The sequence below is a fragment of the Lissotriton helveticus genome, chromosome 5_1 (assembly GCF_964261635.1).
Source record: "Lissotriton helveticus chromosome 5_1, aLisHel1.1, whole genome shotgun sequence".
In the NCBI taxonomy this organism is placed as follows: Eukaryota; Metazoa; Chordata; class Amphibia; order Caudata; family Salamandridae; genus Lissotriton; species Lissotriton helveticus.
Window position 1 is genome coordinate 1,386,064,559 of NC_136065.1, and position 14,237 is coordinate 1,386,078,795.

Below are 14,237 nucleotides of genomic sequence, written 5' to 3' on the forward strand. Positions count from 1 at the left end.
CTCTGATCCTACTAACTTCTGACCTGCTGAAGTCATGCCTTTTCTCAACATAGTCGGCAGCTCTGTGTTTTTTTTCATCTCCTAACCGTCTAGTGCCGTGGCATCTAAGGGTATTAGTGCGCTTTATAAATCCTTATCCTATCCTATAGTTTCCTACGTATCTCCCGGTTGCCTCTCTCAGCCAAATTAATAGAAAAGGAAATAGGCAACTAGCAAATTTTATTAATCGCAATGAGTTGGTAGGCGACTCACAATTTGGTTTTAGAACCGGCCACAGCACTGAGACGGCCATAATAAAAACTACTGAGGAAATAAGGATGGCCATAGACAAAGGCGGCAAGGCCGGGTGGATTTTGCTCGACTTATCGACCGTGTTTGATACAGTCAACCACACTTTGCTGGTCGATTGTCCTAAGGCCTTAGGGGTTGAAGGAACGGCACTTAGCCTATTAAAATATTTTTTTTCAGAACGCACACAGATAGTAGCCTTAGATCCTTTTGTATCAGACATCTTTTCTCTACCATGCGGAGTTCCACAGGGCTCTTCTATCAGCTCGACACTGTTCAACACTTACGTCCCCTCTCTTGCACCTTTAATTAAATCATATGGCTTTGATCTTAATTCTTATGCAGATGACACGCAGATAGTAGTATCAGTGGCAGCAAATGACATGCTCATAGGAGAAAGATTTTAAGGCTGCATGTTAGAAATTAGTAATTAGATGAACACAAACTGCTTAAGGCTTAACTCAGCTAAGACTAAGGTTATCCTGTTCGAGAATCAGCGCATCTTTTGGTCCCCATCTTGGTGGCCAGAGAAGATGGGTTCCTTTCCTGTCCCAGTCAAGAAAGCCAATAACTTAGGAGTTACAGTGGAAGCAAACTAACCTTTAAAGATCAGGTGAATTCAGTGGTCTCCTCAGCATTCTATACTTTAAGAACCATTAAGAAAATTCTTCCCTCTTTACCTGAAGATACCAAAAGGACAGTAGACCGTACTTTAACGTTATCAAAAATAGACTACTGTAATGGTTTCTACCTAAATATGCAAAACCAACATCTGCATAAACTGCAAACGCTGCAGAATTCTGCAGCCAGGTTTCTCATGAAAACTCCTACATTTGAGACAGCCGCAAGGGCAATAAGCAAACTCCATTGGCTTCCTTTCAAACAGCGGACTAAATTTAAGGCTCGTTGTATTGCCTTTAGGGCCCTCAATGTTGGTGGCCCAGTATTTCTAAGACTTAGATTCAGAAAATAAAAGCCACCCAGATATCTGCGCTCCTCTAGGGCTGACAAATTGGTCATCTCCATGATACACAGAGGAAATTGGGGAGGTAGCAGTTTTGTATGGGTTGGAACAAACTACCTCCATCCATCAGAGCCATGCCCAACCCACTGGCTTTCAAAAAGACACTTAAGACGTGGCTTTTTGCCTGAATTAGTGTGAGGAAGCACCCTGGGAGCCCACCAGTTGGCCCGATCCCGTCTCCATACCACCTTCAGGGGTTCCCTTCATCCAAGGGCCAAATGGTGATGACAGGTGCCGGAAAAGGACACAAACAGTGAAAACAGACTATCCTTCTGCTACACAGGAAGGAACTAGAGAGCCTGAAGGAGCCGAGCTCTGAAGGGTCGTTGTCACGTTCAGAGCATCCCAGTCCGAGGCCGGAAGGGAAAGGTGGAGATGCCAATAAGAGCGGAGGAGGAAATTTCAGAGGTATGTGTGTTCGGGAGCAGAAAGGAGGAAGTGTGCAAAGAGCGACCTGAGGAGAATCCAAACACTGAGGAAGAAGACGCCAGAATAGAAGACACCATGAGGAAGGACGCAGGAGATCCAGAACCTCCAGACGAGTGGTGTGAGGACTGGTGGGTCCCCGAAGGCGCTCAAGAGCCACCACAACTCAGGAGAGTTGCGGCAGCAAGAGGTATGTGAATTGGAGAGGGGAAGGTGGGCACATCGGGTGTTGGCTTGTGGTTACGTCTCCCGAAATCACGGGACGGGAGAAGCCCGAACATTTGTCACCTGTGCCCCTTTTTTGCATTATGTAAAACAAAGCCCCCCCTTTTCACAGTCCAGCCAGCGACGCTTGTCACCATGGTGTGGTGGTAGCCAATCGGGTCAGATAAAGCACACAGGCTCATTGCCCCTTTCTTTTTTTAAATTCTTTCTTCCCCTGTTCTACGGTTGCGAACTCCCATGAGAGGTGAACCTGAGGAACCCTGATGAGCTACCCAAGAAGAAGTGAAGGATAACTTCCATCTTGAATGCCAACCCACTAGGAAACAACAAGGATGGTGCAGAACGGTCCCTAGGAATGAACTGAACTGAATTTTACAAATTGTAACACCTAAAGGACCTTTTTGTTAATAAACACTACCTCGTTATTGCTTCCATACGGCCTCCTCGCTTCTGTTTCCACCCATCCCTCCGACAGGTGGTGTCAAAAGTGGGGTCAGGGGAAATGGAGGCCGCTGTTAACAAGATGGCGGAAAGTCAGGACAGGCTGGAGAAAATTATGGGGAAGTTCCTGGAAGCAGCTGAGGTTGACCGGGGGTCCCTACATAGGACCCTAACACAACAGGGTCAAATTCAAGAAACTGCAAATTGGAAATTAGCAGAAGTCCTAGGACAACCACGGGGTCTAACTCCCCTCCTTTGGTGGTAATACAGAAATATGTCTCAGGAGAGGACCCAGACTTCTTTCTAACTGTGAAAGAATGGCGAGAGCTGCCATGTGGCCGGAGGACAGGAGGGGCAATATCTGGGACCTCTATTATCAGGGGACCTAAAAACTGCATGTCAGGCGGCCAACCCCCTTGGAGCAACCCCATACCCTGACATTAAGAGATGTATCCTAGAACGAATGGGAGTAGACGACAAAACTTACCAGATCAGACTATGCCATATCCGGGAAGGTCCTCAGGAAAACCCCACAATTCTTTGTTACAGGATAAGGGATGTAGCAGATAGATGGTTAAAGTCGTAAACGTTGTCAAAAGAAATGATCATGGAAAACATATATCTTGAACAGTTCCTGGTGTCGCTGCACCCTCCAACGTTGGGTGCAACAACACGTACATCTCACCCTAGAAAAAGCAGTAGAAGTAGCCGCAGCATATTTTCGAGCCCAGGAGCTACAAAAGGACTGTAAAGAGACTACATGGAAACAACCTGGAGGTACATCCATTAGAGCAAAAATACCTCATCCTACTCCTAGAAATCCAGAAACAGTGACCATAGTCCCCAGTACCTTACCTACGGCCCGTCCCCGACCTCCTCTCCCGTCAGTACCCCAATGTTTCCATTGTGGAGGTTATGGCCATATTGCCCGCTCATGCCCCCGGAAGAAGGAACCTATGGAGGTAGGATATACCAGGGCCCTGTATTGTTCCACTGGAGAAGGCACCCCTCCTTTACATCGAAAGGTTACAGTCAACGGAGAACCAAGAGAGGCCCTGTCGTATATAAAATGATGGATAGTCATGTTGTTTCTTGATGTTCCTTTATTCAAGTAGAATAGTAATAAGATATACAGAAGATAACCCCACCAGGAACAGGATGGTCACTGCTCAGCCCACTCTCTTCAACTGTCATTCTGAAAAAAAAATTCCTTTTAAATCCAGTAGATGGCAGTAGCACAAAACAAAATGCATGGAGATCGTTTTCTAGCTTGTCTGTCCGTTTTGACAGTTGAGCATTCCTTCTCCTCAAATACCTTTCGTATCGCTCTTGGACTGGTGTGAGAGACGACTCATTACTTAGGAAATTAGCAGGAATAAGTTCAGTATAATTACGGAGCCAAAAGCAGTAAGTAGTCAACTGTATTAATATTCGTTTGAAGAGCCCCGAGTCTTGACACTCTTTAGTGTGTTTCTCCTGCTGGTCATACGTATTACGAGAGGTTACATATCTTATTAAATGACACAGCTCTCTGCTATTAAGGTCATTAACTTTGAACATATAAATTTAACATGGCACTGGTTTAGAGTTTAGGGCGACCGATTTCGGGGTCACTGGTGGGGTTTAGTAGTGCCAGTTTGTTTAAATGTATATTTTAAATTGAGAAAAAAAAACTTTACCTTGATCCAATTCAAGTTTCTGTTTCTTAAGGTTTTATTCCTTGCAGATACCTTAGTTTGTTTGTACGTAGTTTCTTGCACGCTTTAAGTTCTCCAAACGTCGCCAAAATGTCGTATATAAAATGATGGATAGTCATGTTGTTTCTTGATGTTCCTTTATTCAAGTAGAATAGTAATAAGATATACAGAAGATAACCCCACCAGGAACAGGATGGTCACTGCTCAGCCCACTCTCTTCAACTGTCATTCCACATACACACCAGGCACACTAACATTCTACTCACTCTGTCATCCAGCATTCAACATTCTAGACAGACATCACATTCATACTGGCTGAGCAGCTACAAGGAGATAATCCAATGTACAACAGGCCCTAATTGATACAGTGTGTTTATAGAGCGTTATGAGACCCCAGGCCATTCCTGGGGGGGTCCCATCCTCTACCGGAGTAGCCACCATCCATTGTGTCCATGGAGATAGTAAGACATACCCCATGACAAACGTTGATATTCATTACCACCTTCCCCATCCACCTGTGTCCATGAAGGTGGGTTTGACCCCTAAATTACCTGAGCCAATGGTTCTGGGAACTGACTAGCCCCATATCCACGATCTGCTTGGAGAAACATGGCAAGAAGGAACCGAATGGAGAAAGGAGGAGCCTTTTTCTCAAATCCTTGACCCAGAGTGGACAGTAGGAAGGGACCGGAAAAGCCGTAAACAGCGAAAGAAAGAAAAAAAAAAGCTGGCCTCCAATCCTCCTAACCAACACAGGAAACAAACCATGGGACCATGATAGAAATTTCAGGTCGGCTCAGCAAGAAGACTGCACCCTTCAGGAGGCCCGGAGACAAGCCACTGAACAGGAAGACCCTCTCCAAGTATGTCCCCAATTCTTCAAAAGAAAGGAGTTATTGTGCAGGAAGGGTGGGAAGAACATGCCCATCGAGTTGTTGGTACCACGTCCCTTAAGAGAAAAAGTCCTATACTTGGCCCACAGTCATCTATTAGGGGGACATTTTGGGGCAGAAAAAACAGAAAAGGCCATATTGGATAGGTTTTATTGACCAGCAATATACCAAGAAGTAAGAAACTACTGCAAACAGTGATCTGTATGTCAGAAAAACAGTTGTTATATACCTCCACAGGCACCACTGAGACCCCTGCCTGTCATTGATGAACCATTCACTAGGGTAGGAATAGATATCCTCAGCCCCCACCTTCCGCCACGCAATGCTTATCGCTACATGCTGGTCCTGGTAGACTATGCTACCCGTTTCCCAGAGGCAGTAGCCCTTAGCCAGGGCCTTCCTAGGCCTGCTGGGATACTATAGGAGGTTGATCCCTTGCTTTTCACAAATAGCCACTCCCTTGACTGACCTGCTCAAGAAAAATATACACACAGAGAAGCGCCTTCAATGCCCCACTCACTCGGAAATCTAGGCCTTTCTGCGCCTTAAACAACACATCACTTCCAAACCCTTCTTGTTAAGTCCCAACTATGATAAACCCTTTCTTTTGCAAACAGACGCCTCCGACAGCGGCCTTGGAGTCGTACTTTCACAGACAGATGCAAATGACCAGGAAAGACCAATATTATATATCAGTTGGAAACTGCTAAAGAAAAGGAAGCCCTAGCAGTTTAATCAGCCATTGAGGCCCTGTGATACTACCTAGATGGAAGGGAATTCCTCTTCTACACGCACCATGCACCCCTTGAATGGTTGTCCAGAAACAAGGGACATAATCAGAAAATTCTGAGAAGGTTCTTAACCCTACAGCCCTTTCGCTTTACTGTCATCCATAGGAAAGGCAAGGAACAAGCTAACGTTAATTATTTGTCCAGATACCCGGTACACCCTTTTCTTGTAAAGAAGAACGTTAGGGAAGGGGGATGTGAGGAAGCACCCCCGGGAGCCCACCAGTTGCCCCGATCCCATCTTCATACCTCCGTCAGGGGTTCCCTTCATCCAAGGGCCGAATGGTGACGACAAGAGCCGGAAAAGGACACAAACAGTGAAAACGGACTGTCCTTCTCCTACACAGGAGGGAAATAGAGAGAGCGAAGCAGCCGAGCTCTGGAGGGGCGCAGTCACGTTCAGAGCGTCCCAGTCCAAGGCCTGAAGGGAAAGGTGGAGCTGGCCAAAAAGAGCAGAGGAGGAAAGGTCGGATGGGTGTGTGTTTGGGAGCAGAAAGGAGGAAGTGTGGAAAGAGCGACCTGAGGAGATTCCAAACACTAGAGGAGAAGATGCCGGAAGAGAAGACGCCGTGGGGAAGGACGCGGGAGATCCGGAAGCTCCAGAGGAGTGGTGTGAGGACTGGTGGGTCCCCAAAGCCGTGCAAGAGCGGCCGCAACTTAGGAGAGCTGCGGCAGCAAGAGGTATGTGAATTGGCGGGCACATCGGGTGTTGCTTTGTGGTTACGTCTCCTAAGATCACGGGGCGGGGTGAAGCCCGCACATTTGTCATCTGTGTCACTTTTTTGCATTATGTAAAACAACCCCCCCCCCCTTTTCACAGCCCAGCCAGCGACGCTTGTCACAGTGGTGTGGTGGTAGCCAATCGTGTCAGATAGAGCACACAGGCTCATTGCTACTTTTTTTTTTTTTTTTTTTAAATACTTTCTTCTTCCCTTGTTCTGTGGTTGCGGACTCCCATGACAGGTGAACCTGGTGAACCCAGCTGAGCTACCCAAGAAGAAGTGAAGGATACCTTCCATCTTGAGTGCCAACCCATTAGGATTCAGCAAGGATGGGGCAAAACGGTCCCTAGGAATGAACTGAACTGAATTTTTCAAATTGTAACACCTAAAGAACCTTTTTGTTAATAAACACTACCTCATTATTGCTTCCATACAGCCTCCTCGCGTCTGTTTCTGCCCATCCCTCCGACAAACAGCTTATGTGTTCTAGCCCGCTTATGTGTTCTAGCGCCTTGACGCCGCCGGGCATTTGTGTGCTTAATACATTTATTTAACATAACAAATTTTTCTTTTTTATTCACTAGTATCGTAATAGAAAAGGGAGCTCCAGGAGCTAGAACAATAGTTTTACTGCCAGCTAAGGTAAGTTGAAAATACTTTTGAAGGTATTTTGTGATTGTATATGTGGGTGAGAGTTTGTGTGAAAATTACTGTGTGAGTATGCCTGTCTGTGCATATGAGCACATGTGTCCATGAGTTAAAGTGAGTGTATGACAGTCAGTGACAGGTAATAAGTGAAAATTAGTGAGACTGACACTCCGTAACTATGTATGAGTGAGTCGGAGTGACAATGAGTGAGTCCGAGTAAGAGTGACTGCAAGTGAGTGCAAGTGAGTGAATGATAATGAATAAGACTAAGTGTGAGGGAGTCTTAGCTGGTATAAGTGAGAATGAGTAAGCAACAATGAGTACGTTTAATTGTGACTGATAATGAGTGAGTGAAAGAGTGCAAGTGATTGTAAGTGACAAAATATGAGTAAGCAAGGATAAGAGTAAATGTGAGTGAGTCTGAATGAATGAGGGAGAATGAGTGAGAGAGTGAGAAAGAGAGAGAGAGTGAGTTGGAATGAAGGAATGAGAGCACGAGTTAGTGCACGTGAGTGTGAGAATGTAAGTGGATCAGAGTGAAAGAAAGAAGGAGAGCAGGAGTGTGAGAATGAATGAGTGAAAGTGAGTGCATATGAATGAGAGTAAGTGAATATAAGTGAGTGTTAGCAAGGATAGGGGGCACTAGGTGGCGCACAAGCGGAATGGCCGCCATAGTGTGAGGCTCCCACAGTTCGGCTGAAATGCTTTATTTATCCTCTGTCCTAATTACATATTCTGCCCGTGACAGTACGGGACGGTGAAGCTAAAGAAGCAAGAAACAAGCGGAGTGGGGTTTGGCGGCGCCCGTGGAGAACTGAGGCGGCTGACGATACAGAGCAGCTCCGATCGGGCTGCCTTCCAGACTATCCTGGTACTGCGGAAGGGGACGAGTGCGCACGCAAGCACTGCGGCGCCCACGAGGCTTGTGGGCCGGCGAGGGTAAATGGCGGCAGAGAGCGGGCAGTAAGCTTTCACCGGGGCGGCAATCCCTAGACTGGACTCCGAATCACATTCAGCCAATCCTAATACCTGGCAGAAATCATCACGCAGTGGTGGCAGTGGGTAACATCGGCGGAAAGTGCCGTGTAGGCCCCGCAGACAGCAAGGACATCGGGGTGGCCATGAGAGGCAGAGTGCAAGCAGCATAAGCCCATATCAGCAGGGACCCCGGGTTGGAAGCGCCAAGCTGCATACTTCGTGAGGTGCCCAGGCGAGCAGACAAAGGCGATTGCCACGAGAGGGACCCTACATGAGTACAGCTAAGAACTGAGTGAGCTGTGGGCTGGACGGCGGGAGTGTGGACCACAAAGGACATATAGACAGCCACAGGTACAGACTGGGGGAGACGCACCGCCATGGTCCCAGAGATACAACGTGAGCGCCATCAAGTTAACGGCCGCAGGAACGGATACTGGCAATAGATCACGCTGGGGGCTCCCCTCCCATCGCTGGGGCATTCCTCCACAAGGTCGCGTACACTACACCAGAGAGCAACAGACTGGGAGGCACTACTGTGAACGAACGCCATACTGCTTCTCCCCTCACGCCGGGCCTCTCGCTGTGCCCTACCACAGTTGCACGCTACGAGATGGGGAAGCCAGACACGTGCCAACCGCGACTTACATCTGATGCAAAGAAAAGCACGCGCCAGCAGGTGATGGAGGCAGATACTGGGGCTAAAGGGGCACAGCAGGAACGACTAATGGAACCAGGCGATGACATGAAATCGATTCTCTCAGAGGTGCGCCAAGGATTTGCGACATTGACGACACGAATGGATGCGATTGCTCACAAACTTGACGGGCATGAGACGCGCATAACGGAAGCTGAACAGCGAATCTCGGAGGTGGAAATTACTACTGCCCACCTGAAAACTACAGCAACACAAATGGACAAGCTGTTAAAGATTATAGCAGCCAAGAATGAGGACTAGGAGAAACAACTTTCACGTCCTGGGAATACCAGAGAGCACAAAGACAGGCAAGATGGAGGAGTATATTGAGAAACTACTTAAATCAGTGGTTGGGGAGGACTTGTTATCCCCTCATTTCATTGTTGAAAGAGCTCATCGTTCCCTTGGGCCGAGACCTCTCCCTGGTAGCACACCAAGGCCTATTATGGCACGGCTCTTGAATTATAGGGACAGAGACACAGCTCTAAGGGAGGCCAGGGAGAAAAAGCAATTGCACTACGAAGGGGTGCCCTTCACCATGTTCCTGTGCACGTCCAGGAGATACGGCGCAAAATCTTATCCGTTAAACAAAAGTTGAGGCAAGCACAAATAGACTATGCTTTACTTTAACCAGCGCGCCTCCGCATCACACATCAAGGGACCCAAATAATATTCACGAAGCCACAGCAGGTAGAAGACTTACTTAAGCAACTCAAGAGACAAAAGAATACGTTGCACGCACCAAACGACTCACCAAGAGCACACTCATCGGACATAGAATGAATTTTGCTGGGATCAATGGGTACACACTGCTGTCTCCTTGTTCGCTCAACACGAACACAGCACTGCTGTGACGCAACGGTAGACCACAAGACGTGATACCGTGTACTTGAGGGACACATTCACAGAGATGATACTACAACCGGAAGGGACATGCAGATAATGAAAAGCTGAACACCCTCGGGAACCTATTAGGGGACTGGTCAGCGATGCAGGTCTCCTGGAAAGTCGAGAGGTACCCGTGGGCCACCCAGCAGGACTTCCCCAAAAGGGTGTACCCTGCCACTTTCTTTTTGTTGTATATGTTTTGGTTTGTCTCTTTACCGGATTTAGTCTGGAATGGGTTTGAGACATTTACTGTAATGGTTTGGTTACTGGGCACCAGGGAGGGGAGAGGGCTGATTGTGGGTGGCATAATTGGGATGCTTCAATGGGTGGGGGGGTAAGGGTGTGGGAAGTTGCATGCTTTGATACCACAAGTAGGCAATATATTTTCAGTAAATATGACTCCACAATTGAGCAACTGTCGAAATATGGTATGATAACTTTGTAAGATAAATCCACATTGAGGGTGATGTCTTGGAACGTCAGGGTCCTAGGTGATCCCAGAAAATGCAGACAGATTCTGGCCTACTTAGATAGACAGCAGATACAAGTGGTTCTGCTACAAGAGACACACATACACCCACAGGCCCCAAACACATTTGACAGCAAATGGGCGAGTGATAGGCTTTTCTCTTCCTACTCCTCATATGCCCGGGAAACAGCTATATTGATTAAAAAGCAGACACCTTTTGTACTAGCGGGCGTGATAGCAGATCCACAAGGGAGATACGTTATAGCGTGGGGGAGACTCAGCAGGGAGTCGGTCACAATAGCAAATTGTTACGGTCCTAATGTGGATACTCCTGAGTTTTTTACTAACATATGGGGGAAAATAGTGAATGTGGGATTCACTCATATCATCTGGGGGGGGGGGGTGATTTTAAAGTAGCTCTGAACCCAGCCCAAGATAGGTCTAATACCGCTTTGTATCACTATAACAATTCCCAAGGGGTCTTGCAGGGAATAATGGATGAAGGCGGCCTAACAGACAGCTGGCTCTACAAACATCCACAGGTGAAGGAGGAAACACACTTCACGTCACACACGGAGACATGGGAACGTATTGATTACTGTCTGCTTTCAAGGGGATTGGGATCAACTATCCGTGATGTCACACACCCTGCCAGGACTTTCTCCAATCATTGCCCCGTGAAACTCTCGATTGTGCCACCAGGGTACGGCAAGCCCAGGCCTAGTTGGAGGTAGCAACCTAATGCTTTGTTAGATACAGTTTTTCAGACTGAACTGAGTGAGGAAATAAAGGATTTTTTCCTCAGAAATAAAGGGTCAGTGAACAGTGTGGAGGTCATATGGGAGGCTTTTAAAGTCACAATCAGAGGGTACTGCATCTCCAAGAGTTTCGGGGTACTTAGGGACATACAGGGTACAATCAAAAAACTGGAACAGGAGCTGAAGAGGCTGGAGGGGTGGATGGGGAGGGGAGAGACAGGTCAGGTACAGAAAGATTTCCGGGAGAAGTTATCTGAATATGAAGAGACCGCGGCAAGGGAGATGAAGTTCAAAAGACGCTACTGGGTAGCTCGTAGGTACGCGAGGGTGACCCCCCCAGGGAGGGCACTAGCTGAAGTGACAAGAAGTCCGCGTTTTACCACCCACATACAAGAAATTGAGGGGCCCGGGGAGATAATGCACGCGACACGATTAGCATACTCGAAGCATTTACTACACAATACGGCGCGCTGTACACTACACAACGCCAAGGAACAGTAGATCTGAATGCCTACATGGGAGATGTGGCGCTTGGGTGGCTTAGCGATACTCAAAGGGAATTCCTATGTCTCCCTGCAAGATAGACGAAATCAGAGAAGCATTTATGCAATTGAAAAATGAGGAGGTGCCAGGCTTAGATGGACTTCCTGCTGAATTCTATAAGAGCCATATTAACATCATGGCGCCGGTCCTTAAAGAAGTGTATGAAGAATCCATGGAAGTTGGGATACTCCCACCCTCGATGAGGGAAGCGCTGGTCATGTCCCTTCTGAAACCTGGAAAAACCCCTAGTTCCTGTGACTCATACCGGCCGTTGTTGCTAATAAATTAAGACACAAAGATATTGGCCAATCGTCTAACTCTCCTAATGGATAAGCTAATACTCCATGACCAGTCAGGTTTCGTCCCTGGCAGGGCCACTACCCATAACTTCTGCACCTTATTCTCTTTGATTCAGACCGTGGCACCTGAGTTCCCGCTTGCTGCAGTATTTTGGGACGCCACCAAGGGGTCTGATTCTGTAGAGTGGGATTATCTTTTCGGAGTGCTGCAGCGGATGGGCTTCCCACTCCTATTCATCTCCTGGATTAGATTGTTACATCACCAACCCGCAGCCAAGGTACTGATAAATGGGCATGTGTCTCCTAGTTTTTCTATCTCGAGGGGCACCCGGCAGGGATGCCCGTTGTCCCACTTTTATTCGCCATAGCAATTGAACTGTTAGCCACTAGGCTTCGCCAGTATCATCAAGATACAGCGTTCAGCTGTTGCTTGCGTCAAGTCCTGATCTCTATATGCTGATGACGTGACATTATATATTAGGGACCCCCAACAAAACATAAACCCACTGTTGAGGGAATTCATAGTGTTTGGTAGACTGGGGTTAATATTATCTGTGGGAAGTCTCAGGTTTCCCTCTTACGCCAGCGGTCCCCACGTTTCAGCTTGACTTTCCATTGGAGTGGTGCGACACGAATTCGAGACATCATGGCATACAGGTGACCAGAGATAAAGAAGACACGATACGGCTTAATTATGGTACAGCCATCGCGCGGCTAACCAGCAAAGTCATGCAATTGATCTCTCTGCCTCACTCGTTTGCAGGTTGTGCCTCCCTTATATAAATGATTGTGCATCCACAATTCCTCTACCTGTTTCTAAATATACCCAATCACCCTGGGCCTTATTTTTTTAAAACCCTGTGCACTGAACTGATTAGATTGCTCTGGGGAGGAAAGCAAACACAGCTCAAATGGTCCACACTTACGAGACCGTACGACCAAGGTGGGTTTGACATCCCAGACTTTGAAGTTTACTATCTAAGTGCGCAAGCTCATTATGCTTATTACTGGATATACGCCCTAGATATATGCCACAGGTGGCCACTGAGGATTGGCTCGCAGATCCCATACCATTGAACGGTGTCATACATGGCCCTACCCGTGCCTGTGCAACACCACCCACAACGGTCACGAGTACGGTTGATGCGTGGAATCATATAACCGATCTCCTCTCTTCACCCTTTCTGTACTCCTCGCGGCTCCCATTGACGCACCACCCTGCTGTGTCACTACTGCAAGAAAAAGGGTTCCAGAACTTATGCAAGCGTATTCATGTCGCCACATGGGGTGACCTTTTCTATGAAGTAATATTCCTGTCCTCCGACCACTTATTTCAAGGGATGCAACCTACACCCCTGGATATATTCCTACATGTACGATTGAGGCAAGGGCTGCGGGCGGTTGTTCCAGACTTCCCACAGGAACCGGAGAACCTCACCCATTACACAACATGCTGGGATCCACAGATGGGAAACACTTAGTTTCAGGTTTATACAGCTGCATACGCTCACAGCAAGAGGGACTCACTAGTTCGGCCCGCATACACTGGGGTGAGGAATTGGGACAGGAGGTGACCGATGAGCAATGGGAATATTGTTGTATTGAAACTTCGCAAATCTCTGCAAGTTGCAGGTTACGGGTGGACATTACAAATTTCTGCAATGCTTATACTACACACCTGTCAAAAAGTACCACTTTAAATTGACAGATAATGATAAATGCGAGAGATGTGCTAAGCCAGGGGCGAGATTCCTACATTTAGCTTGGGAATGCTTGGTGGTACAGGAGTTCTGGGAGCAAGTCTATGGAGCACTTGAGAAAATGACTAATAACATGCTGGAGAAAAACCCCTTGATGGCGATACTGGGTTATACTGCACAGATACCAAAATCATATCGGAAATTTCTTGCCATATCACTGTTATTAGCTAAACGTAGGGTGGCCGCAGATGGGGTAGGGGGCGTGCCCCGAAGTTCAAGGATTGGGTAGCAGATTTACTGTACTGCCAGGAGCAAACCTCTACGTACGCTGAAATGCTTCAGAGAGCCTCCAGTCCTAAGGATGTTTGGGGTCCTCTCCAGAGCTATCTTCTCCTGACTGATACAGGTGGAATGGACACCACTCCCACCAATGATACGTGACTGTTGTGTGACGCATGCCTATCACCTTGATGCCCTGGGAGTACCCCCAGTTCTGTCGTCAACCAGAGATATGGGGTATGGACCCTACAGTGAGTGTGACTGGGCTAATACTGTATAAATACAGGACTGTGCATCTGATGTTTCCATAATGTCTCACTGTACCATACATGAACATGTAATTCGCTATACATATACGCCTGTGACGTTACGAGATAGATATACTCAATGTATCACAAAAGGAACAAACAAGCGTTTTTGAGAGGATCGGAGTTTCTTAGACATAACTGATATCCTTGATGAAGGCTAGAACATAGC

The 14,237-nt window shown here is 47.3% G+C and overlaps 1 protein-coding gene across 1 annotated transcript in view; it reads right to left on the reverse strand.

Moving 5' to 3' along the window:
- LOC144752662 (pendrin-like) overlaps nucleotides 1-14,237 on the reverse strand; it is a 928,614-nt gene that overhangs the window by 719,955 nt on the left and 194,422 nt on the right. The gene's annotated exons all lie outside the window — the stretch shown is intronic.